Here is a 26,962-nt window from a genome sequence, read left to right as displayed (position 1 = left end):
GTGCACCAAAATCTCCGAAATCATCGCTGAAGAACTTATTCATGTGACCAAACACCACCTGTGGGGTATGTGTTTCTCATTGGCCACAGAACCCACAAAACACTCAACCATCAAATAAGTTGAGAGGCAAACACCAAGAACCTATAGAAATAACAAAAAAAGAAAAGAAAAGAAAAGAAAAGCTGTCAACTAAGACTTTTCTACCAGAATGTTACAACTGCTGAATGATTAAATTATATGAGAATAAAATTTTAAATTTTAATAAAATAAAGTAGACCAGTTGTTGCCTAGGGCTGATGGGTGGTGGTGGTAAGGATGGGGAAAAGTCTGAAAGGGATGACTGCTAAAAAATACAGGGTTTCCCTTTGGCGTGATGAAAATATTCTAGGATTGTGTTTGCACAACTCTGTGAATATACTAAAAGTTGTTAAATTGTATACTGTAAATAGGTAAATGCAATATTCAAAAGGGAATGAGCTGCACTCACTAAAGGAGGCCTCCCTCACAGAAATTCAGACCTCAGGTATGAATTGAACTGTCAAATTCCTTCCAATGCAGATGTTATGTCATATAAGCTTGCTAAAATAAGGGAGAGAATGGGTTGTCTTTAAGTTTGATCACATTGTTATTCAAGGGAAATTCCATCTTCAAAGCTGGAAAATATGGTAGTTTAAGGATAGGAGGATGTAGAATACTGAGGGTAAAGGAAGAAATGGAAAATGTCAAAAGTCATATTTCTTTATTTTCTTTTCTGCTCATTTGACAAGTAGCAGTTAAGTTTGCCTGGTGATATCCTAGGATCAGCTACTTTTGTGTATGCATTTCTCATCAGTAACAGAACGTACATTCCAACACTCAAACATCAAATAAGTTGGGAGGCAAACACCAAATACTTAGTGAATAGGGCAAAGGAGTTCATAATCAAATGCTTAGTTTTGCATCTTAGGTTATAAACATCATTAGAAGACCTCAGTAAAAAATAAAAAGATATAGTGGCAGCATCAAGGAAAATTTTTTAATAAACTGGGCCTTGAGGTTAGCCTTTACAGGATAAAAAAGAGGCATATTCAAATTCAATTTTCTAATAGTTATATCTATTTACCAAACATGTAATAACAATAGATAATATTTTATGGCCTAAGTACCAAAACTCTGCTAGGTTTATGTGTTTATTATCTTGTCTTTAAACTCACAACAATCCTATTATATATGAGTCCATATTTCTCCCATTTTAGAGGTGAGGAATGTGAGAGAATATAAAGGTTATGTAGTTTCCCTAACATTGCACAGCTAGAAATGGCAGATTCAACAGTCAATCTCATCTAATAAGATTTCAAATCCCAGGTATTTAAATAGAGTATCATTGTCTCAGTGCAGAAACTTTAAAAGGCACTGAACTAAGGCTTAGTGGAAGACAGAGCTGATTTTTTTCCAACTGAAGCTCTAAAGACTACCATAGTGGGAGAAAGAATGATAAGAAATAAACAAAATATAACTGACGAAAGTGTGATAAATTTTAAATTTATATACAAACCAAATACTATGGGAACACAGTAGCAGGTGAGATTAGTTTAGCTGATGAGATTGGGGACAACTTCATGGAGGAGGTAATATTTAATTTTGACTTTGAAGAAGAGGTACAATTTTGAGCATTTTTATCACTCTAATACTTTGGTATAGACAGATGATGCTTTGCTGCCAGGGGTTGATGCAAAAACTCCAGTGGGAATGAAGAGAGAAGTTTTCCCCTTCATAAAACAAAGCATGCTCTGCCACCAGAAAAGAAAAACCAGACACACAATTCTTTACATGCATGTGGATATCTTTCACTAAAAGAACATTTTGTTTCACACATGCTGCACCACATTAAAGCATATCTCACATGCAACTTTCTTTTAATTGAGTGATTTTGACATAGTGCAATGCTTCCCTGTGGATTAATAAAATTAATGTTGTAAGAGTATAGTTACGTGCTTCATTGAGTCCTTATAAAATAGCCTATAGAAGAAATTAGACTAACATTATTTTGAGCTAAGGGAACATTTTGCAATGACACTGGAAAAGCAATTAAAAAAAAAACACAATTTTTAAATCAACCTGCTAAATTATCTTCTTTGGTTTGTCTCTTCCTTCTCAGCCCTGGACTTGGGTTCCACATCTTAGAATCACTTAAGAAAGCAAGCCCTTAATCTGCTCTCAAACTAGTCTCCTCCTGCCCCATCTAGTCAATTTGAGTTAGAGCTTTCATGGTAGAAAACATTGCCAGAATCAGCCTGTGATGTCTACCTTGTAATTCAGTCTCCCGTGAAACTTTCAGGACCTTTTGGGTCAGCTGTTTTATGTGCCACTGGCCTCACACACATCCCAAAAGTGCACCATGCCGCCCACAAAATTGACATCTCTGACAGAATGCCTCATGCTCAGTGACGCCTCCTTTATAGAGATATCCCTATGGAAAAAGATCAAAAGGTAGGTGGGGGCAGAAGAAGTAAAAATAAAACAAACATGGATAAAAGATACAACTGATTACTGAAAAGTTGTGAATTCTATGCTAGAAAATAATGAACTTTATGAAGCAAATAATTTGAATTTCTTGAAGCTTGGCGTCAGTGCCATGATATGGTACTATGTTTTGACCCCATCAAGAGGGGGAGCTAATGAAGGAAGGTAAATCCACTGCGAAAATTGCATTGATGCAAATACATGGTGACAAAGGCCATAAGTAGAAGCTGAAGTGGGAATTAATCAAGAGGGTGGATGAGAAAGGAGCTGCAGACACAGCACAAACAGAAAATTACACCATACCTTAGGGATGGGTTAGTAGCAGAAGAGAGTGTAAAATGTTCAGCCTGGGAGGCTGACAAGTTTAATTTACTCAAGAAAGTCTTAGTATCTAAAAACATGCTTTTCTCAGAAAGAGGCAATTGAATATAGAAACAAAAGCTACAATCATACCATCGTGTAGCTCACAGTTGATCATGAAATGTCTGTAGTTAGAACAATTAAAACGATTAATAATGATAAGTGAGGGAACATCAACAAATAGTTTTCCTGCTTATAGGTAGAGGCCATGATATGAAAGTATGGTATTCAGGAAATTTTAAACAAATACGTGACTATTAAGTGAGCTTTAAAAAGATAAATGTGCATGCCTTTTCTAGACATAGTTGGATGGGGAAGAGATATTCTTGGAAAAAGGACAAATAAATTTAAATATAGACAGATGAAAAAACCCTCAACTTATAATGCTGTAACAAATGCCTAGAAGTTAGAGTTTAGTGGAGAAAGGAGGAAGAAAAGAGTAAAATATTAGGTGGTGAGAGAGCTTTTCATGAAAGACTTATGTGGTTATTGCTTTGAGTCAATGGAGAAACATTAAAGGATTTTAATCAGGGAAGTTCAAGGACCAGATTTGTATTTCAAAAAGCTCTGTGATAGCATCATGGAGAATTGATCTTGTGTTGATCAGACTGGAAACAGAAGAATAGGGAAATTTTGCTGTGAAAGAGAGGAGGGATAGTGGGGAACTTTGTTAATGGAGGGTAAGGCCAAAGGGAATAGAGATAAGAAAACAGGTTGAAAATGGTTTATTAAGGGAATAAAATCAAGATTATATGATGAATAAAGACATGTGCTGAAATTTTACTTCTTCAAAAAGACCTTCCCTATTAAAGCTCACTAAATAGCCACCTATGGCAAAAGTATCTGCCTATCCCACATCTTTTCCCCATGCCTTCTTAATTACACAATGCAATCTAATTTGGACTAAGGATGAAAAGAGACGATATCTCTTGCAGCATGATGTATTAAATTAGAGTTACATGAGGTTGTTTTGTGGAGTCTCCAGGAATATTGTTAAACCATGTTAATCTCTTTGATAGCGGCCTGTGTTGTTGTTGTTGTTGCTGTTTTTTCTCTTCTGTGCTTTATGTTTTCTGCTGACTGGAACTTAGACTCAATAGCTGAAATCTCAGCAGACTTCATGAACTGAGATGTGACCTTGAGTTGAAAGCCTTACACAAGGGTTATAGAGGAAAGTAACTCGTGGGTCCCTGAAGAAATTGATGCCACCATACAAGCTGTGGACTGCCTAAAAATAAATTTTCTTTGCAATGAAAGAAACTTAAATTTTACTATTATCACTATTATTTTAGGTTTTCTGTTTCATGCAGCCAACTCTAATCATAAATGATACAACCTCCAATCATAATTAATATTCTTTGTACTGCTGACTATCTAAAATCACATATTTTATTTTTATGCATTCATTGTGAACTCCTGCCCAGTGGATTATAAGTGATATGAGGGAAGACTTATGGTTTGTTTTGTTTGTCATTCTACCTTTAGCACCTAGAAGAGGTTCTAGCATAAATTGAGTGGCCAGTAAATATTCTTTGTATAACTGAATGAATGGATGAAGTAGGCAGGGGACATAGAAGAGTCAAATATATCAAATACTTGTTTCTAGCTTTGGAGGCTACCCAGATGACATTAACATTTTTCACAATGGAAAAAACAAACAGTGGGTCTGAGGGTAGAATGAGTTCCATTTTTATCACCTTGCACCTGAGGTATATATTTTACAGCCAGGTTGAATCATACAGTTAGAAAGTTAGGTACATGGACTTAGAGCTCAAAAGACCGTTCTGCGCTTGGAAATAACTGTATTGTTAAGCGTAAGAATACAGATGATATTATAATTTAAAGTTCAGGAAAGTCATGAGGTTGTAATGTTAAGCATGAGAATGCAGATGATATTATAATTTAAATTTCAGGGAAGTCATGAACAGAGCAAAGCATTGAGAGCAGAGCTAGAGAAACAAACAGTATGTTCAATAGAAAAGGTGTTAGAAAGGTAAGAAAATATTTCTGAGGACTCTGTTCTGAACAGAGTCCTCAGAAATAATACCACACATCTACAGCCATCTGATCTTTGACAAACCTGAGAGAAACAAGAAATGGGGAAAGGATTCCCTATTTAATAAATGGTGCTGGGAAAATTGGCTAGCCATAAGTAGAAAGCTGAAACTGGATCCTTTCCTTACTCCTTATACGAAAATTAATTCAAGATGGATTAGAGACTTAAATGTTAGACCTAAAACCATAAAAACCCTAGAGGAAAACCTAGGTAGTACCATTCAGGACATAGGCATGGGCAAAGACTTCATGTCTAAAACACCAAAAGCAACAGCAGCAAAAGCCAAAATTGACAAATGGGATCTCATTAAACTAAAGAGCTTCTGCACAGCAAAAGAAACTACCATCAGAGTAAACAGGCAACCTACAGAATGGAAGAAAATTTTTGCAATCTACTCATCTGACAAAGGGCTAATATCCAGAACCTACAAAGAACTCAAACAAATTTACAAGAAAAAAACAAACCACCCCATCAAAAAGTGGGCAAAGGATATGAACAGACATTTCTCAAAAGAAGACATTCATACAGCCAACAGACACATGAAAAAATGCTCATCATCACTGGCCATCAGAGAAATGCAAATCAAAACCACAATGAGATACCATCTCACACCAGTTAGAATGGCGATCATTAAAACGTCAGGAAACAACAGGTGCTGGAGAGGATGTGGAGAAATAGGAACAATTTTACACTGTTGGTGGGATTGTAAACTAGTTCAACCATTATGGAAAACAGTATGGTGATTCCTCAAGGATCTAGAACTAGATGTACCATATGACCCAGCCATCCCATTACTGGGGATATACCCAAAGGATTCTAAATCATGCTGCTCTAAAGACACATGCACACGTATGTTTATTGCGGCACTATTCACAATAGCAAAGACTTGGAATCAACCCAAATGTCCATCAGTGACAGACTGGATTAAGAAAATGTGGCACATATACACCATGGAATATTATGCAGCCATAAAAAAGGATGAGTTTGTGTTCTTTGTAGGGACATGGATGCAGCTGGAAACCATCATTCTTAGCAAACTATCCCAAGAACAGAAAACCAAACACCGTATGTTCTCACTCATAGTTGGGAACTGAACAATGAGATCACTTGGACTCGGGAAGGGGGACATCACACACCGGGGCCTATCATGGGGAGGGGTGAGGGGGGAGGGAATGCATTGGGAGTTATACCTGATGTAAATGACGAGTTGATGGGTGCTGACGAGTTGATGGGTGCAGCACACCAACATGGCACAAGTATACATATGTAACAAACCTGCACGTTATGCACATGTACCCTAGAACTTAAAGTATAATAATAATAAAAAATAAATAAATAAATAAATAAATAAAAATTAAAAAAAAAACATATATGTTAAAATTTAAAAATTTTAACCTAATATAAGCCATTTTATTTAATTCAGGTTTGCCTGCAAACAAATTTGATCAAACTAATTGAGGTTAAGTCATGTTTCCTCTTAAGAGTATTTGTATAATAAGCTCATAAACTTTCTGCAATTGTTTCTAGTCCCAAATCACAACTTTTCTGTTTTCAAGCATAATCCAGTACAAAAGTCTGTATGCATGGTATATGTATTTGTTTTCTATTATTATTAAATTACTACTATATTTAGTGGCTTAAAAAAAACAAATAAAAAAAAAGAAAGGTAGGAAAATAAAGGCAGACACATCTTGTCAGTGGAGCAGGTGAGAGAAGAAAGGATGGCAAACAGAGTCAAATACTAGACTAGTAATTAGATAATAATATCCAACTAGAAGATATTTGTAAATATTGGGGGAAACAGTAGCTTTGGTGAAGTGAAAAGAGGAAATTACATGGAAACAAAATTGAGGTATTGAATGTAGAGCACCCATTCATTAAACTGTATCAGGAAAGCAATGAGAAATATCGCAGTATTGAGAGAGGACCATGGGACTAAGGAGGAGATGTTTGTTTATTTTAAATAAGATACTTGATATATCTTTATCTAATAAACAACCAAGATCAATAAAAAGAAAAATATACAAAAACACAGGAAGAACTAGAAATTGTTTATAGAGTAAAATCTGTCCAGACCCAGAAAAGTGTATCTTTGGAGTATTTTGTACTAAAGATATAATATAATGTAAAAATGTTAAGGAACATTATTTATTACAACTTTGATTCACATATATAAAAATATTTGAAAGGCATGATCTCTTGGTGCATCTTTTCTTCCTCCCCCCCAAAAATTGGCCTTCCTTTGAAAAACATGAGAGATACTATTATATAAATATTTGGGGTCATATATTTGTTCTTACACCCAAGGAAGGTGCTTTATTTTTTCTATAGATATCAAAATTTAAAATGAAATGAAAAGGCAAGGGGCTAGAAATGTGTGAACTTCAATTAGGATTTAGATAAAGACTGTATGATATAATGTACCAGAATATTAATTGAATTGAGGATGGTATTGATTGCTTTTCTGGATGTTTTAAGGCTTCTATTAGGAAAGTCAATCTGCATGTCCTTACACATCAATTCAGACTATAATAGAGATGAAGTTTTGACTGGGTTGATTTTTAACCTGACTAACTCTGTCAGATCATGGGAACTTAAGTAGAACTTAGGATATTGACTAGATGATTCAGAAAATAAACTCTAAAATAAATCATTAGAAATTCAGAAGATGAAAGAAAGTGATGAGATAATTTTCAGAAGATGAAAACAAGTGATAAGATAATTTTTTAAGTTCCAATTTCAATTTATTGTAGGTAAGCAATGCAGGTCTAGTCATTAAAAAAAAAAAAGATGAAACATTTAATGACCACTTCTTATTTTGTAAATGAATATATTGGTCTATGCCATCTCAAATATTTCCTCTAGTCCTATTGTCCTGTCATAATTTTACCAACAAAGATAGTTCCCCAAAAGATGAATGTTTTTCCTCTTGGATGTTGCAAAGCCAACACCTGAAGTTGAAAGTGAGTGTCAATCAGTGCAGGCTTTATTTGATGGCCATGGAATTGAGAAGCAGGAGGAGTATGGCTCATAAATCATATTCTCAATGAATGAAGGGTAAGGGGTTTAGAAACAGGATTTCTCCAATAAAGGGGTTGGACATTAAAAGTGAGGGAAGGAAAATTTGTGTCCTTTCCAGAAATGGAAAAATTCAAAGTGAAATGGGAGTACTCCTCCTTTTTGTTCTTTTCTTGCTCTTTCAGTCATTGTAATGGCAATTGTCAACTGTCATGGCACTGGTGGGAGTAACATTTAACATGATAATGAGAAGTCAGAAGTATTTTTGAAGTCATTTGGTCAGCTATCTTGGTTCCAATCAGTCTCACCTGGTCTTATTACAAAGGGAGCTCTTTATTACAGGCATCCTGTTTCTTAACGAAAAGCAGAGTTAGGACAGAGTAGAAATTCAGCTATGTCATGTAGGCATTACATCAGGTAACACAGGGAACAATAAATGCCAAATTTCTGTCCAATTTATTCTTTTTTAGGGGGTCTACCACTGTTGCTACTGTGGTATTATTTTATTTATTTGATTTATCTGAAAAAAATTTATTTGTTCTTCCCTAGTTGGCTACATTTTTATAAATATTTAATTTGTTTTTTTCATAAAAATCTTCACTAGAAATAACTTGGTTTTTATTTATGTGAAATCATCTTTGATTCAAATTCACAGGATAGACGCTTAATAGGAAACATCTTTCACCTTCCATTTGCTGGGTTTGTTCATACAAAACCAGTATTTCATATCCAATAATTTGATAAATGTAGCACTAGATGACACAGCAGTTCTTTTATGTAATATATAGCAAAAATATTGCTAATAGAGATATCCTCACCCTGGCAGTGAAGCGTTTACATTGGAAAACTACTTTTGAGTCACAAAGACATGAGTTTAAACACTTGTCCACTTGCTGTTCTGTGATCTAGGGCATTACGTTTAAAGCTCTAAGCCTGGTTTATAGAATCTGAAAGATGAGGATAATGCTATCTACCATGAAATTGTTGTGAGGATTAAATAATGGATGTCTACAACACAGTTACTTTGTGCCTGGATCACAAAAAGTGCTTAGTTAGACAGGAGCTATGCTAAGACAATGCAGCAGAGTTGTTCAGCATTTAGGTTTAGGAGTTAGACAATGGAACCTTGAATATCAGCTCTACTCTATAAAAGTATGAAGTGTGACAAGTTAAAAAAACTCTTTGAGCCTCAGTTTTTTTTCATATTCTACAATGGTATTTTTTATACCATTAAGTTATTTTGGAAACTAAGTTAGATAACATATGGAAAGCATCCACTTTTTAGTGGATGGCTAGTCACAGTAAGTATCAGACATCATAGACACATGCAGGGTGCATCCGTGTGTTTATGTTTCTGTGTTTGTATGGGTAAATGCAAAACTTGGTTTTGAAGTAATATGTATTGTACAATCACACATATATATAATATATACACATACATTCAATATATAGTTATACATATATATGATATGTATCTACATAAAATGTGGAAGCATTAACTTTTATTATCAACAAGTTACTATGCATTCAGACCAAGAGTTAACTACGTTTTTTTATTTGTAAATCAGGTGATTTTTTTTTCTTTTTGCTTATCTATATTATACACATTTTCTAAATGACTGAATTATTTGTATAATAATTTACAAGTGCTAGCTCTATTTGCATGAAAGTCAAACTAATGTAGATATTTTGCTTAAAACAAACATGATAAATAAGTGTATTCAAAACAAATAAGACAGGTCCAATGATGAGAACAACAATTTCAGGTGTGAAAAATGAAAAGCATGGAAGTGACTACAGTTGTTCAACAATGTCTGGGTGTTTTCTTTCCTCTGGAGCCAAAACTAAATGATATTTTCCAGCTTTTTATTTATTTATTTATTTTGAGACAGAGTCTCGGTGTGTCGCCCAGGCTGGAGTGCAGTGGCGGGATCTCGGCTCACCGCAAGCTCCGCCTCCTGAGTTCACGCCATTCTCCTGCCTCAGCCTCCCGAGTAGCTGGGACTACAGGCGCCCACCACCACATCTGAGTAATTTTTTAATTTTTTTTTTTTTTTTTGTATTTTTAGTAGAGACGGGGTTTCACTGTGTTAGCTAACATGGTCTCGATCTCCTGACCTGGTGATCCGCCAGCCGCGGCCTCCCAAAGGGCTGGGATTACAAGCGTGAGCCACGCGCCCTGCTGATATTTTCCAGCTTTTCTTACTGAGAGTCAAACCATTTATCTTAGACCTGACCCACGGGATGTGAATGGAAGTGGTGTGTGCTATTAATAGGCATGAAAACTAAAAATATCCTATGAAATCTGTTCACATTTTACACTCCCACTTTTCAGTTGACTTGTGAGGATAAGCTAAAAGTTGAAAGAAATCTGGACCCCTGAATGTAAGTTCTGAGTGAAAGCTTGTGCCTTGGCTTTGCTTATATCATGAATATACAGCCAACTACTATATCATGCAAGAGTTAGAGTAAAATAAATACACCTTTAGGCAAATATGAAATTGTGTAGCACCTCATTATACTTTTCCTGTGGCTAAAAATGCTACAGAACACATTATAAAAGGAACTAAATTGAAAACAAATCACAACAGAGAGAGACAAAGAAATTGGTACATGGATATGAAAATATGAGCATGCCTTATGATACATAGTCTCATTAAAATATCATTTTTAGAGTTTAGAGTCTATAGAACAAGATAAAATTGTTTTGGCATTTAAATAAATAATTTTAAACAAACTGAAAAATATTCATTGATCATCGATCACAAATCATTAGGAGATCATTGATTAAACATTGCTTCATATTATGTATCAATAACCACCTATGTATAACCTTGAATATAAATCATAAATTGTTACTCTTAGAACTTATCTACAGAATATCTATTATGAGTCAAGTTTTGTTCTAGTTACTGGTGAGTCTATAAATTTATGTTCTATGATAACTAAGTCATTTAGATTTTTAAATATCCTCTGCATCTATAGATTGTGAAGAATTGTTCAATATGACACGGGGAGGAAACACGAAAATCCATTTACATTCATTGCGCCTCAAAGGTGCTCCACATTGATCCCTGCCTTCCTGTCTTCATGCACTCTGTATTCTCTCAACACAGATTCAGGGTTGGTCTCTGAGACCACAGAAAACGGCACTTCTCTCTGTCTCTGTTTCTGTTTTAGTCTCTCTCTCTTTTCTCTTTTCTCTCACTATTTATTCTGGGGAAAGCCAGTTGCCACGCTTTCAGAACCCTAAAGCAGCCCTAGAGAGAGGCCCATGTGGTGAGGAAGTCAATGTTAATGAGCTATCTCAGAAACAGATCATCACCTTAAGTCCAGCGTTGCATCCCTGGCTAATATCTTACAATATTTTGACCTCAATCTTATGAGAAACCATGATCCAGAAACACTTAGCTAAGTGATTCCTGACCCAAAGAAACGGCAGGATAATAAATGTGTTTTTAATTGTATGTATATTTATGGTATTACTGTTATATTTTGCTATACATATGCAGATGAATAATTTCAGTAAAGTAAATTAACATACCCATCTCTGCACATTGTTACCTTTCTTGTATGTAGTAAGGGCACCTAAAATGAACTCCTTGGAAAATGTTCAGTATATAGTACAATATTATTAATAGCCATAGTCATCATGCTGTAGATTCAGTCTCGATTTAATTCATCCTTTATAGCTGCAACTTTGTATTCCTCGATTAAAAATAAATTGTTGTTTTAATTGCTAACTATGGGAGTAATCTGATGCACTGCAATGAGCAAATTATTTTTAGCCTTCTGATATCTTGCTCTGATACCAAAACAAAATAGAGGAAGTTTTGGCAGCAGTCTGTAAATATGAGCATTTTTACCATGTCAAATCTTCATATTTTGAAATTATAAGAAACAGTCAATCACAATGTTTCTTTTAGTATCCATTTGTTAATTTTAGTATTTAATAGAAAGCAGCAGGGGAGCAATCTCTTTTAAATGTTCTTCAGTAGTGCTCAGAGTGTCAATTATATTTTCAAAAATTTTAATAATTACACATGGTTAGTACTTACTAAGACCTCGTAGAAAAGGTCAGTACTAACTTATTCATCTGGCAATAAAGGAGTCAAGGTAATGTTAAGTGGCCTGTCATAGATGTTACTGATAAATATAGTCTAGAATATAGGATAGAACTATAGTCTTTTCCTCATCTTATTTTCATGGTTGAAGGACATATATAGCCAAATAACACAGAAACATCATTATTATTATCTTAATAATACTCAACTTATTTTGTGTTGAGGCAACTTATTAGAAACACAGTAAAATTATATAAAACAACAAATTCTAAAAAAAGATGCAAAAATATATACCTATGAAGGTTAACTGATATATGTGAGTTCTGAAAATTTTAGCAGTCAAGAAATAAAAATATGATGAGTTACATGCTTCTTCATCCTCTCTATAACAATCGCAAGGATGTCCTTAAATTAATTGCCATGTACAGCTTCACAGGTAATATTCCTACACAATATGCTTAAGAGAAAGTGTAAGGAAAATAAAGCATGAGTTTTAATGAAGCTGTTTCTTGTAGCTTTTCTTGATTGAGCCTGCAACAACACAGGAAATGAAAGTGATTCTTTAAGGTCAAGTTCACAAACATACTGCTCCAAATAAATGGATTTCTCACCGTCAGCTGGAGTCATTGATGAGTGTCTAGCTTTCCTAGATTTACTGTACAGGCTTCAAATGATCCTCAATTAATATCATTCATTTTTTCCAGGTTCTAAATAACAGCTGAAAACAAAGTTTGAGTTGATAACATACACTTTGTTTTTTAAGGGCTATCAGTGCTGTCACTATCTGCTTAGGACATGAGACCCTTTACCGTAGATAATTTAATAAGGTGAGGGAGGAGGAGCCTTTACCTGAACTCCTTTTTAGACATTTAATATTTTTGAATTAAGCATTTGATTTTAGGGGCCATAGACAACCCGCACAGATTTAACTGTGTTGATCACAGGATTGTTAAGATACCATTGAAAGGTGATTTTTGTATGTTGGGGGAGGGTCAGATTAAGAACATTACATTTGGAGGATGTACATATTACATCCATTTCACCATCTAAAGGAGGAGTATATCAGTAGATATCTGTAAGTGAGAATTGTTTCTTAACTATCCATGTGTTAATTAATTAGGACTATAAAGATAACTAACTTAACAGAAGAATCAGTCAAACTGGTTGAAATTCATTACCTTTTGGGGGAGGGAATTAGGATAGAAATAGGTAAGTCAGAAGACTTTTTTGTGTGCTTGTTTTATTGTGACTTTGCCTTGTATATTCATTAGGATATGCAGTGTTATTTGACATTATATAATATGAAGACATTATTTTAATGCTAAATAATATTACTTTAGGCAGTGATTAGCACAGTCTCTAATAAATAATAGGCAGTTAATAAATGTTGGTTCTTTGTTGTGAGAGCTCCAACTTCAATGTCCAAAAAGCTATACGGTTTTTAGAAGCAAAACCTGTGGTCTAGTATGCATATACCTGATTTATTTTTTCCTCCTGGTTGTAATTTCTAGGAATGGGTAAAATAGAATGAAGACTCAAGAACCCACATGTTAGTGATCAAAGAGTCAGCTATGATTTTTTACAGATGGGGTAAAGGACTGAAGTAACCTTCCTTCCTTCCTTCCTTCCTCCTTCCTTCCCTCCCTCCTTCCTTCCTCCTTCCCTCCCTCCCTCCTTCCTTCCTTCTTTCCTTCCTTTCTCTTTTTTGACATGGAGTCTGGCTCTGTCACCCAGGCTACAGTGTAGTGGCACGATCTTGGCTAGCTGCAGCCTCTGCCTCCTGGGTTCAAGTGATTTTCCTCCCTCAGACTCCAGAGTATCTGGGACTACAGGCATGCACCACCACTCTTGGCTAATTTTTGTATTTTTAGTAGAGAAGGGGTTTCACTATCTTGGCCAGGCTGGTCTTGAACCCCTGACCTCAAGTTATCCACCCACTTCAGACTCCCAAAATGTTGGGCTTATAGGCGTGAGCCACTGTGCCCAGCCTGAAATAATACTTTGTAAAGTTTAGAATTGGGTAGATTTTTCAGGAAAGGTTGCTGGCGAGCTTTTCCAACAAGCATTTTGGGAAGGTATTCTGTGGTGAAGCAAGAGGTATAGGATGTAAACAGAGAGAATGACTGCCAGAGGCCTCCGAGGCAGGGTCAATATGATGTGTGTGGTCAACAGTAAGCAGATTTTTATGATTTAAATGTGGGAAATATGTTCAACAAGTAGCATAAAATTATATCTTTAAACATGAAAGAAATAGGATTTGATAGGTATGTTTACTTTGTACTTGCTGACGAATTTAATAAGCCTCTGTATGTCTCTGAGGAAGAAGTTAAATTAGAATTTGAAGACTGATCATAATAGAAATATGCAAGACAGTTTGAAAGGAAGAGAGAGGCATGATAACTTCTTTTGCTCTAAACTTTTTTCCTGTTACACAAACTAACTATATCTCTTAGTTATGTGTTACCTCTTTTTCTACTTCATTTACTAAATAAAACATCTCATCTCTGTATAAGAGAAAATTATCCACTACATTATTTCATATGAAATTCCGTGCACATATTTATCTAAATACGAATTGTTTAACACTGATTTGAATTTGCTAGGGAGGTTAAGGGTAGTGATGATCACTAAGTTCTGGAGAATACAAGTTTAATTTTTACTTCATATGTCTCAAACCTTAAGATGGCTAATTAGGCCAGGGTGTGATGGCTCATGTCTGTAACCCCAGCACTTTGGGAGGCTGGGATGGGAGGATTACTTGAGGTCAGGAGTTTGTGATTAGTCTGGGCAACATAGGGGAGACCCCCCATCGCGATCCTGAGAGAACATGAATTAGCTGCTCCAGAGCAATATTATATAAATATACATGTCCATTTATTTATATCCCATGATTCTAGAAAGGAGTCATCAGTTTATAAAAATTCATAGAATAAAATGATAAAATGTAAGTAGATAACAATTGCCACCAAATATGCAGGTCAGGACAGAGGAAATACTTAAAAGACAGAGAGAGATTCAGACCAATCTCCTACTAAGTTATTAAAGTTGAGCTTTATATATGGTTTGAGTTTCCAGGAGCACAAAACTGAATGGAAATTATAGTCAGTAATGATTTGCAATATTTTAAGTTAGCATACATTCTGATTTCTTTTAAGAAAATAGTTTTTGTTTTTGTTTTTTTTTCCTGGAGCTTAAGTCTGAAAACTTTTCTCGTAATGGTGTTCATACAGAAAACAAAACATAAAGAAAATAACAAGAATAAAAATAATTAGGCCGGGCATAGTGGCTCATGCCTGTAATCCCAGCACTTTGGGAGGCCGAGGCGGGCAGATCACGAGGTCAGGAGATCGAGACCATCCTGGCTAACGCGGTGAAATCCCGTCTTTACTAAAAATATAAAAAATTATCCAGGCGTGGTGGCAGGTGCCTGTAGTCCCAGCTACTCGGGAGGCTGAGTCAGGAGAATTGCATGAACCTGGAAGGCAGAGGCTGCAGTGAGCCAAGATCACACCACTGCACTCCAGCCTGGGTGAGAGTGAGACTCCATCTCAAAAAACAACAAAAAAGAATAAAAATAATTAAAACTGATTGGTTTTTACTATGTACAAAACAGCATGCTAAGCACATAACATACATTATATCACCTATTAAATTATGTATTTATATATATTATAAATGAATACTAAAATAACAAATTTTTCAGTAGTTTATCCTTTGTCAGGCAGCTAAAAGTAGCAGAGAAGTGATTTAATTTTGTCTTATAATAATCAACATGCTCAATTGAATCCCTATAAATAGTAAAGTATTGCATTTTATAGCACATCTAGGATTTTCCACTGGAACTGGAATATGGAATGTAAAACAAAACTCATGATGCATAATCTAAGAGTGACTGAAATAAGACTTCTGACTAGTAGTTTTAAAGTTAAAAAGCACTTCATTAATTAAGCAATTTATAATGCCCAGTAAATATACAATGAAATTCAATTGCTTTTATTTTTTACTTTTTTTGTTAAGAAATGCTGCCTCAGTCTGTGTCCCAGCCTAGAGTGCAGTGACATGATTATAGCTTCCTGCAGCCTCGAACTCTTGAGCTCAATCAGTCATCCTGCTTCAGTCTCTGGAGTAGCTAGAACTACAGACCCAAGCCATCTCACCCAGATAATTTTTTTTCTTTTTTTTTTTTTTTTTTTTTTTGAGATGGGGTCTCACTGTGCCGAGCCGGCTGGGGTGCAGTGGTGCTGTCTCAGCTCACTGCAGCCTCTGCCTCCTGGGCTCAAGCAATCCTCCCACTTCAGCCTCCTGAATACTTTTACCCAGCTAATTTATTTTTATTTTTTTTATTTTTATTTTTATTTTTTTAGAAATCGAAGTCTTGCTATGTTGCTATGTTGCTCATGTTGGTTTCAAACACCTGGCTTCAAGCAATCAGCTCACCTCAGCCTCTACTCCATACATTTTTTTTTTTTAGTAGCATGAATGAGTGCCTTATTCTGAGTTTTAACATATTTGATTGTAATTGTTTTCTTAATGATCCGTTTTCTATTCTTTGGAAATTCCTTAAAGTCTGAGATTCTCTTGCTCTTCTTCAGAAGATCACATCCACCTGATAAGTCTACATTACTTATACAAAGTGGTAAATAAGTGAATACATGAATTTTAAAATATCTTTATTAGACCTTATACTGGTAGGATATGTAGTCTAAGTAATGTTCTTCATTATAAATAATAACCTCAAAACTTACATTTGAATGTCTGAAGTAAAAAAGTCATCACAAAAAGAAGTCACAGATAAGTTTGTATTATCATGCACCTTCCAATTTTGTAAGGGCAGGAACACATATGAAAAATGAAGACAGAGGCGTAGATGATCAAGTCAAATATTAACATTCTAAAATGTCTTTAACAACAAAAATGTTTATGTAAAATTTGAAGCAGCATAACATTATTTAGATCATAAATTTAGCAAAGAAAAAACATGTAGAATTGTGTTTTAATTAAGCAACTAAACGGTTAGTTCTGTGAAAATTAGATGATATGACCTTCTTTAAAAAGTATGGCACTGCCTTCTCAATGTTTCCATTTCTTTTTCAAATACCTGCTAATTAATCAAATGAATGACCAAATTACCCAATCTCTTGAAATAAACCCAGAACAGATGCATCACACCCTGAAGTGCAAAAGAAAGTCAAGGATAAGTCATTACAGATATCAAGTAAAGATTTTAAAGTAGCCGGGCGCGGTGGCTCAAGCCTGTAATCCCAGCACTTTGGGAGGCCGAGACGGGCGGATCACGAGGTCAGGAGATCGAGACCATCCTGGCTAACACGGTGAAACCCCGTCTCTAATAAAAAATACAAAAAAAAACTAGCCGGGCGAGGTGGCGGGTGCCTGTAGTCCCAGCTACTCGGGAGGCTGAGGCAGGAGAATGGCGTGAACCTGGGAGGCGGAGCTTGCAGTGAGCCGAGATCTGGCCATTGCACTCCAGCCTGGGTGACACAGCAAGACTCCGTCTCAAAAAAAAAAAAAAAAAAAAAAAAAAAAGATTTTAAAGTAATTGAAAAAAATACAAACAATTATGTCTCAAGTTTAAATTTTAGTCTTACTTGTTTAGATTATGTGGAGTAAAATATAAAGTATACATATTAAGCAAGATGGGCTGGTTTTAGATGAGCCTTAATTAAATGCATGCTTTGTTTTGTAGAGTCTTTCATATTCTTTACTGGGCTTGAGATGCTTAAACTTTTTGTATCACATAACTGACTGTCGGTCTACTGGAAGTTTAGAGCACTATATTAAGAGTGACATCGGGTATAACTCCCAATGCCATCCCTCCCCACTCCTCCCTCCCCACAATAGGCCCCAGTGTGTGATGTTCCCCTTTCCGTGTACAAGTGATCTCATTGTTCAATTCCCACCTATGAGTGAGAACATGCGGTATTTGGTTTTCTGTTCTTGCGATAGTTTGCTTAGAATGATGGTTTCCATCTGCATCCACGTCCCTACAAAGGACACAAACTCATCCTTTTTGATGGCTGCATAATATTCCATGGTGTATATGTGCCACATTTTCTTAATCCAGTCTGTCACTGATGGACATTTGGGTTGATTCCAAGTCTTTGCTATTGTGAATAGTGCTGCAATAAACAAATGTGTGCATGTGTCTTTATAGCAGCATAATTTATAATCCTTTGGGTATATCCCCAGTAATGGGATGGCTGGGTCATATGGTATTTCTAGTTTTAGATCCTTGAGGAATCACCACACTGTTTTCCACAATGGCTGAACTTGTTTATGGGTGCAGCACACCAACATGGCACATGTATACATATGTAACAAATCTGCATATTGTGCACATGTACCCTAGAACTTAAAGGATGATTAAAAAAAAAAAAAGAGTGACATCTAATTACTATTTTAACTATCCTACTATATCACTAAAGTGTTAACAGATGTGTGAATATACAGAATCATGGGCTTAATTTCTATAGGCTCAGCTAATAATGCTTCATTTACAGATTCTAAGGAATCATTTTAAACCCTCATGAGGCAAGACGGAAATAAAATATAAGTATTAAAACATAACAATAATAATATATATGCACAATACTCACATGCACTGTTGTTGGTAGAATTTAGTAGCTTTATTTCTTTCTAAATTTAATCTCTTCCTTTTTTCCTTTTTCAGAGGTTCAGTTGCCTCTAGAACATTATTCTTAAACATCCACCTAGAAGTTGTCTCTTCTAATCGTATGTCCATTCTGGCATTTTGGGGAACACTTCTTGGTAATACAGAGCACTGATTAGGTCTTAACTTCAGAGCCAAACATTTGAGGTTGAACCCTGAGTCTTCTTGCTAGTTATTGACAGGGTTATTTTCTTCTCTGTATTTCAGTTTTCTTATCTGTAAAATAAAGAATAAGAACACTAAGAGCATGATGTTTTTTATAAAGATTAAAATAATATATGAAAAACATTCAAGCTCATTTATTTTAAAAAATCCCTAAATTTTGTTATTTTTAAAAGATATTAATGGATTCTTTATGGTTCTGGCTACTACTTGGAACACAAGTCTTTTTTTTTTTTTTTTTTTTTGTAGAGACAGGGTTTCACCGTGTTAGCCAGGATGGTCTCGATCTCCTGACCTTGTGATCCGCCCGTCTCGGCCTCCCGGAACACAAGTTTTAATTCCTGAAACAGGTCACTTTCCCTCTGCATAAGCACTAACAAAAACATAAGATGTGAACCATGTTCTCCTATTAATTTATCATTCTGTTTTTAAGTCTTCTTAAGACATGACTATCCAGCTAAAATGCTTTATGGAAGAAACCGAGGAATGTACAAGGGATCATATGAAGAAAATGGAGAGAACGTTGCCAAATAAATATTTCCAAGCTTCTAATAGCATCAACAACAAAAACAACACACAAAAATGAGCAAAACAAGTAAATCCTTCAAAACGAGATCCATTCATAGGTATATCCTAGTTTTTAAACTCACTCTGCCATCTCAGGTCCCTTATGTTCTCTTTATAGAGATGTCTTTTCAAATCTTTCAGCCACATTTTGGAATATTCTACCCCTTTCTCAAATGCCTGCTCCCCACTCATTAGGCCCAAACATTTCATACCTCTGAGTCATTCAGTAAAATGTAGAACTCTGAATGTTAGCAGAAATATAATTGTTACCATTGAATTGTGGGTTCCAATTTGTGAAGAATTCTGTAGGTCAGAAATGAGAGCATGGGGCAAAGTTTGAAGGGGTAGAATGGCATTGCAAATTACAAAGATTTTACTGATATTATCACTAATATGAATTGCAAGCACATTCTTTTCTAAAGTATTGTGGACATATCATCAAATGCCTACCAGAAAAACTCAGACAACATATATATATATCACATAGTTCAGATATATAAATAATAATAATAAAATATTTTATATATATATGTGGTATTGTACATTAAACATTTTAGATCCCAAACTTGTAGATTTAGTATGGTGTACAAAATATTTTTTAGTAAATAAAAATCAAGGATTTGCTCATAAAAAGCTTGATTTCAGTTTCCTTTAAACAATGATAAGGATTGGCCAAAATAAATACAGAGTCATCTCCTGTACATAGGATGTGAACAAAAATAAAATATTTTCTTACAAACCTCATCTTTCTTTACCTCCTTCATGAGAGAGAGCAAATCCGTGATTAAGAGCAGAGATTTATTTCTCTCCTCCTCTCCTTTCAATAAATTCTGGAATAAGAATGTAGTCATACTTCTTAATTGTTCTTCCTTTAATTAAAAAACTAAAATGAAAATTTGAACTGCCAATTGTAGTAAAGAGTTGTTAAATTTTTGTCAAAAGCTTTTGTTGTCTTCAGTCTTCTTATTAACACATTTAAATAGGTTGGTCTGCTATAGTATAATAAAATAATAATTATTTTAGTACAATGCCAAAATAATCATTTAATATAGTACATTTTTATAAAAGACCCTCACTGTCCTGTAACTTGCTTGAGGTCAATTTTTTTTTTTTCTAAATAAGGCTTTAAAAATAAGTTAAAATTAGTACATTCTCATTACATTCCATCTCCTGGAAGAGATAACAATCCATGTCTCATTTAATTTAATCCTCATAGTAATCCTTTAAAACAAACGTAACAAATCAAGGTTCGGAGAAGTCGATCAATATCTATCAGATCTTATGGTTATCAAGCTGTTGTGTTTCAAGCTTGAAAGTGATTGTGTTGACATTACTGACATGGTATAATTTTTAAATTTTACAGATTCAATGCTATTTTTATCAAACTACCAATGACGTTTTTTCACAGAATGAGAAAAAAAAACTATTTTAAAATTAATAGGGAACCAAAAAAAAAGAGCTCAAATAGCCACAGCAAGCATAAACAAAAAGAACAAAGCAAAAGTCATCATATTACCTGACTTCAAACTGCAGTACAAAGCAACAGCAACTAAAATGGCATGATACTGGTACAAAAACAGACCCATAGACCAATGGAACAGAATACAAAACCCAGAAATACAGTTGCACACCTATGGCCATCTGATCTTCAACAAAGTCAACAAAAACAAGCAATAAGAAAAAACTTTCTATTATTCAATAAATGGTGCTGGAATAACTGGCTGGCAATATGCAGGCAATTGAAACTAGACTCCTTCCATATACAAAAATTAACTCAAGACGGATGGAAGATTTAAATATAAGACATTGAAGGATAAGAATCCTAGAAGAAAACTCAGGAAATACGATTGTGGACACTGGCCTCAGAAAATAATTTATGATTAAGTTTTCCAAAGCAGTTTCAACAAAATGAAAATTGATGAGGATACTAATTAAACTAAAGAGCTCTGCACAGCAAAATAAACTTAACAGAGTAAAAAGACAACCTACATAATATGAGAGAATATTCACAAACTGTGCATCTGACAAAGATGTAATATGCAGAGTCTATAAGGAACTTAACAAATCTATAAGGAACTTAAACAAACTAATAAGCAAAAAACAACCCCACTACAAAATGGGCAAAAACATGAACACACATCACAAAATAAGGTATACAAGCAGCCAAGAAACATGAAAAAATGCTCAGCACCACTAATCATTAGAGAAATGCAAAGCAAAACCACAATGAAGCTGGGTGCAGTATCTCATGCCTATAATCCTAGCACTTTGGGATGCTAATGTGGTAAGATTGCTTGAGCCCAGGGGTTCAAGACCAATGTGAGCAACACAATGGGACTCCATCTCTACAAAAAAATAAAAAATAAAAAATAAAAAAACAGCAACAACAGCAGCAACAAAACCAAAACGAAATATCATTTCACACCTGCCAGAATGGATATTACTAAAAACAAACAATAACAGATACTGGCAAAGTTATGAAAAAAAGAGAATACTTATATATTGCTGGTGAAAATGTACATTAGCCTAGCCACTGCGGAAAACAGTTTGGAAATTTCTCAAAGAAGTTACAACAGAACTACCATTTGACCCAGCAATTCCATTATTGGGTATATACTAAAAAGAATATAAATCATTCCACCATAATGACACAGGAACTCCTATATTCATCACAGCACTGTTCACAATAGCAAATATGGAATCAACCTAGATGCCCATCAACTGTGAACTAGATAAAGAAAATATGGTACATATACACCATGGAATACTATGCAGCCATATAATTGAATAAAATCATTTCCTCTGCAACAACATGCAGCTGTAGGCTGTTATCCTAAGCGAATGAATGCAGGAATGGAAAACAAAATACCACACATTCTCACTTCTAAGTTGGAGCTAAACATTGAGGATACATGGACACAAAGAAGGGAACTGTGATGGTTAATATTGAGTGTCAACCTGATTGGGTTGAAGGATGTAACACTGTTCCTGGGTGTGTCTGTGAGGGTGTTGGCAAAGGAAATGAACATTTGAGTCAGTGGACTGGGAGAAGCAGACCCACTCTCAATCTGGTTGGGCCATCTAATCAGCTGTCAGCACAGCTAGGATAAAAGCAGGCAGAGGAACATGGAAGAACTAGACGGATTGTCTTCTGGCCTTCAACTTTCTCCCATGCTGGATGCTTCCTGACCCTATACATCGGACTCCAAGTTCTTCAGCTTTTGAACTCTTGGATCTACATCAGTGGTTTGCCGGGGGTTCTCAGGCCTTCGGCCTCAGACTGAAGGCTGCTCTGTCGGCTTCCCTACATTTGAGGTTCTGGGACTGGGACTGGCTTCCTTGCCCACCAGTTTGCAGTTGGGATTGTGGGACTTCCCCTTGTGATTGTGTGAGTCAATACTCCTTAATAAACTCCCTTTTACATATACATCTATCTTGTTAGTTCTGTCCCTCCAGAGAACCCTGACTAATACAGGAACAATAGACACTGCAGACTATCTGAAGGTATAAGTTAGGAGGAGAGTGGAGGTGGGAGGAGAGTGAGAATAGAAAAACTACCTATTGTATACAATGATTATTATCTGAGTGATAAAATTCTCTGCAAACAAACCCCCAAAGATATGCAATTTACTCATGTAACAAACCTGCACATGTACCCCATGAACCTAAGAGTTGGAAATTTAAAAACATCTTGAATAAAGAGATACTTTATTAATGATATTCACTATTATATCTTATGTAGATTAAAATTCTATATTAAGAGTCACATACTTGAGGCCTGGAGCGGTGGCTCATGCCTGTAATCCGAGCACTTTGGGAGGTCAAGGTGAGTGGATCATCTGAGGTCAGGAGTTTGAGACGAACCTGGCCAACATGGAGAAACCCTGTATCTACTCAAAGTACAAAAATTAGCCAGGCGTGGTGGCAGGAGCCTGTAATCCCAGCTGCTTGGAAGGCTGAAGCAGGAGAATCGCTTGAACCCAGGAGGCGGAGGTTGCAGTGAGCCCAGATCATGCAACTGCACTCCAGCCTGTGTGACAAGAGCAAGACTCCATCTCAAAATATAATAATAATAATAAATAAATGTCACATACTTGAATCTTGATACATTTGTTTTTTTATGACTAAACAACAATCACTCACACCCAAACTTGTGGTTGGTAAACTACTTAAGAACAAAACAATGATATCTTCATGGAAACATGAGTAAGTTACTATACTAGTAGATGGAGCAGTATATGGTACACATAATGCAATTTCAGGAACTATAATGGAGATAAGTCCATGAAGTTTACTTTCTTTGGTTAACCACCTCATTAGATACCATCTTTCTTACTCCATGCAATTGTGATTTAGTAAATGAGAATGTCTTCTGGTTTCACTGTAGGCTCCTAAACTTTAGTAGGGCAAGATGAACGAGCATGCAGCCCACAGAAAGAATACAGAGCAGTGCTTTAGAATTGCCTTACCTTAGCATTAGAGGGGAACTTAAATTATGTTGAGTGTTCAGAAAAGAAGACAAGGAATAAGTAACACAGTCTTTTGGCAGTCTAAAGACTATTCAAAATGTTCTAAAAGGATTATTGCCTTTTCTAAGTGATCTAAAAGAATTAAAGACCAGTCTGGCCAACATGGTGAAACCCCATCTCTACTAAAAATTAAAAAAAAAAAAAAATAGCCAGGCATGGTGGCACACACCTGTAATCCCACTACTTGGGAGGCTGAGGCAGGAGAATTGCTGGAGGCTGAGGTTGCAGTGAGCCGAGATTGTGCCATTGCACTCCAGCCTAAGGAACACAGCAAGACTCCACCAAAAAAAAAAAAAAAAGAAGAAGAATTAAGAGCCAAGAGTATTAGATAAGAATTTAAACCCAGAATGTTGTCAGCAAGATTTTTACACTTGGAACCAAGTGGACTTTGTGGTAGAAAACTAGTCTTGTAACAGTGCAGTTAAAATAAGATTCAATTATTTGAGAGAATCTGGCCATTTCTTTCCTTGGAGATGATGAAATGTCAGCCATTGTGCCAATTTCTCAGAATACCAAAACAAATCGATGAAGAAATAAGTGAAATAGGGTATCTACTGAAATGCTTATAGGGGAAAAAGTCTTCTATATAGAAAAAATTTCATTGTCTTTTGGGATTCTAATCCAATTATCACTTGACAGAATCAATGGTTTGGCTAGCTTTTATGGATTACTTCTCTAATGTTACCATCAAATAGGGAATCATATTTTTAAGCAATTACTCTTCTTCCTGGTCAAACGGTGTCTTTTCTCTTCAGATTATGATATTATTTTTGCTGTATTGCTTAAAAATTAAAGTGTGTTAGATTTGGTGGAACAAAAAATGTTGAGAAAAGAAAACTGTGCATTTAATACAATTTAGATGTGTTCAAATTTCCAAAATCAATTACAGCTTTCTAAAATTCACAAGCACCAGAGTCTGCGTGGATATCTGATGACAAAAACTGATTTAATTTGGAGAGGATAGAAGACTTTTTACCACATTGAAATGCAATGATCTCATTACTGTGTATAGTTTACTATAAAATCAAGTAGTGTGTCAAGGCAATTTCATCAAAATAAAATTACAAGGCAAGAAACTCTGTGTGTCAAAATGGACAATTGATATTTTCCATCCATGTTGATTATTCAGAATTTTTAATACAGCCAACCCCCTATTTACCAACATTTGACTTAAAAACAAATCCTTTATCTGATTATCTCTGTCATTCACAGAGTTAGTCATTATTACAAATAGTAATTTCTATTAAAAACTTTTAGGTACATCTGATTAGAACTTGCTGCTTCTGGAGGTTTTTTGTTCTCTACTAAAGTAACTAATCCATTTTAGATATACATGGGCATATTTAATTATCTACATAGTTATCCATTACTGAAATGGGCCCAATTGCCCCATGGAACTGATATTTGTGGTTTCTTTTGAATAAACATGGAAATTGACCATTCTAGCCTTTAAACTTCAGAAAGTTACATTTGTTTTATCAGAGTTTATTTCTCAGGAAACCAACCATCTTCCCTCCTAGATATAATCAAGGAACTGGAACTAACCAGATCACCATATCTGGACAATGAGATGCCAGACCCCTCACCAGTTATGATTCCCTGAGCACCTATTTCCTGTTCACCAACTCCTATTCCTCACCCTTTCCTAATTTGTATTTTCCTGCACACGGTTAGATTTCTCCCCTGGCATATAAACTCCTCATTTTGTTGGGTTGAGGAAATGGAACTGAGACTGATCTCAGAGATTGGGTGCTCAGCTGCAGCAGCCAATAAGCCTTCTTTCCTGGTAATACTTGCTGTCTCAGTGATTGGCTTCCTGTGCAGTGAACAACAGGATCTAGACTAAACTCCTAGTGTCTTGGTAACATTATCTGAGACTTAGAAAAGAAAGTCCAAAAAACAAATTCAGAAATGTTTATGATTCGTGACACATACGAAAATACATGCTAAGTAAAATAGTTCGTGTTCGTAAAACTGATAATTGAAACTATCACTTATGACATAATTTTCATGGGAAATGTTCTGGACTCTAGAAAACGTATTCAAATATAAAATTTTGAAAAACATTCTATTCATCACAGATATGTCTTCTTCAAACTTTTCTAGACATTTTGTGACAGTAAATCTTATGATAAAATACACTTTACATTGATACTATGATTAAATTTGAAATTTAACCTCTTTATGGATTTTCTAGGCAGTGAGTTGCTCTCAATATTTGTGAGAGCTACATTAAATTAAACCAGAGTGTTAACTTAGACAAGTTTGGGTATAATGTACATCTAAATACGGATACAATAGGAAACAGATGATTCAGGTCAATGTGACAACCTAGGCATAGATACTAATGGTATAACACAGGTAGATGATGTGAAACAAAGACTCTAAGGACAAAACTACAGACATTAAAACTAAAAGCAATAATTTCTGGGAAATTATTGGTGGAAATTAAGGGTGGAAAGTTAAAATAGAAAGAAATAAAACATCATCTCAGATGTAGAAAGTAATTCTCTTTTGTGAAGGGTATGTGTGACATTTAGGGTAATTTAATAAACTGACCGCACAACCAATAACTCATTTGTATTAGTCAGGGCTCTCCAGAGGGACAGAACCAATAAGATATACATATATATGAAAGGGGGCTTATTAAGGAGAATTGGGTCACACAATTACAAGGCAAACTTCCGCAGTAGGCTGTCTGCAAACTGGGGAAAGGGAAAAGCCAGTAGCTAGCAAAAGAGTCCGAGTGTGAAGCCTCAAGACCAGGGAACCTGACAGTGCAGCCTTTGGTCTGCAATCAATGGCCTGAAAGCCTCCAAGGAAGCCACAGGTGCAAGTCCCACAGTCCAAAACCTGAAGAACTTGGAGTCTGATGTCCAAGAGCAGGAGGAGAGAAAGCAAGTGTCTGGCATGTGAAGAAAGAAAGAGCCAGAAGACTCAGCAAACCAGTTAGTCCCCTCTTCTTTCACCTGCTTTGTTCTGGCTTCACTGGCAGCTGACTGGATGGTGCCCAACC

The 26,962-nt window shown here is 35.5% G+C and overlaps 1 long non-coding RNA gene across 3 annotated transcripts in view; it reads right to left on the bottom strand.

Annotated features, from left to right (window-relative positions):
• Positions 1-26,962, bottom strand: part of LOC105487774 (uncharacterized) — a 229,347-nt gene that overhangs the window by 102,795 nt on the left and 99,590 nt on the right. For all 3 annotated transcript variants that reach the window (XR_011621385.1, XR_011621384.1, XR_011621386.1), the window contains one exon: positions 18,615-18,904. This is a non-coding gene — a long non-coding RNA (uncharacterized lncRNA). The remainder of the gene's footprint in view (positions 1-18,614; positions 18,905-26,962) is intronic.

This window comes from Macaca nemestrina, chromosome 3, assembly GCF_043159975.1.
Source record: "Macaca nemestrina isolate mMacNem1 chromosome 3, mMacNem.hap1, whole genome shotgun sequence".
Classification (NCBI taxonomy): Eukaryota; Metazoa; Chordata; class Mammalia; order Primates; family Cercopithecidae; genus Macaca; species Macaca nemestrina.
Note: the sequence above shows the minus strand (reverse complement) of the source record. Positions and strands in the feature narration are given on the sequence as shown.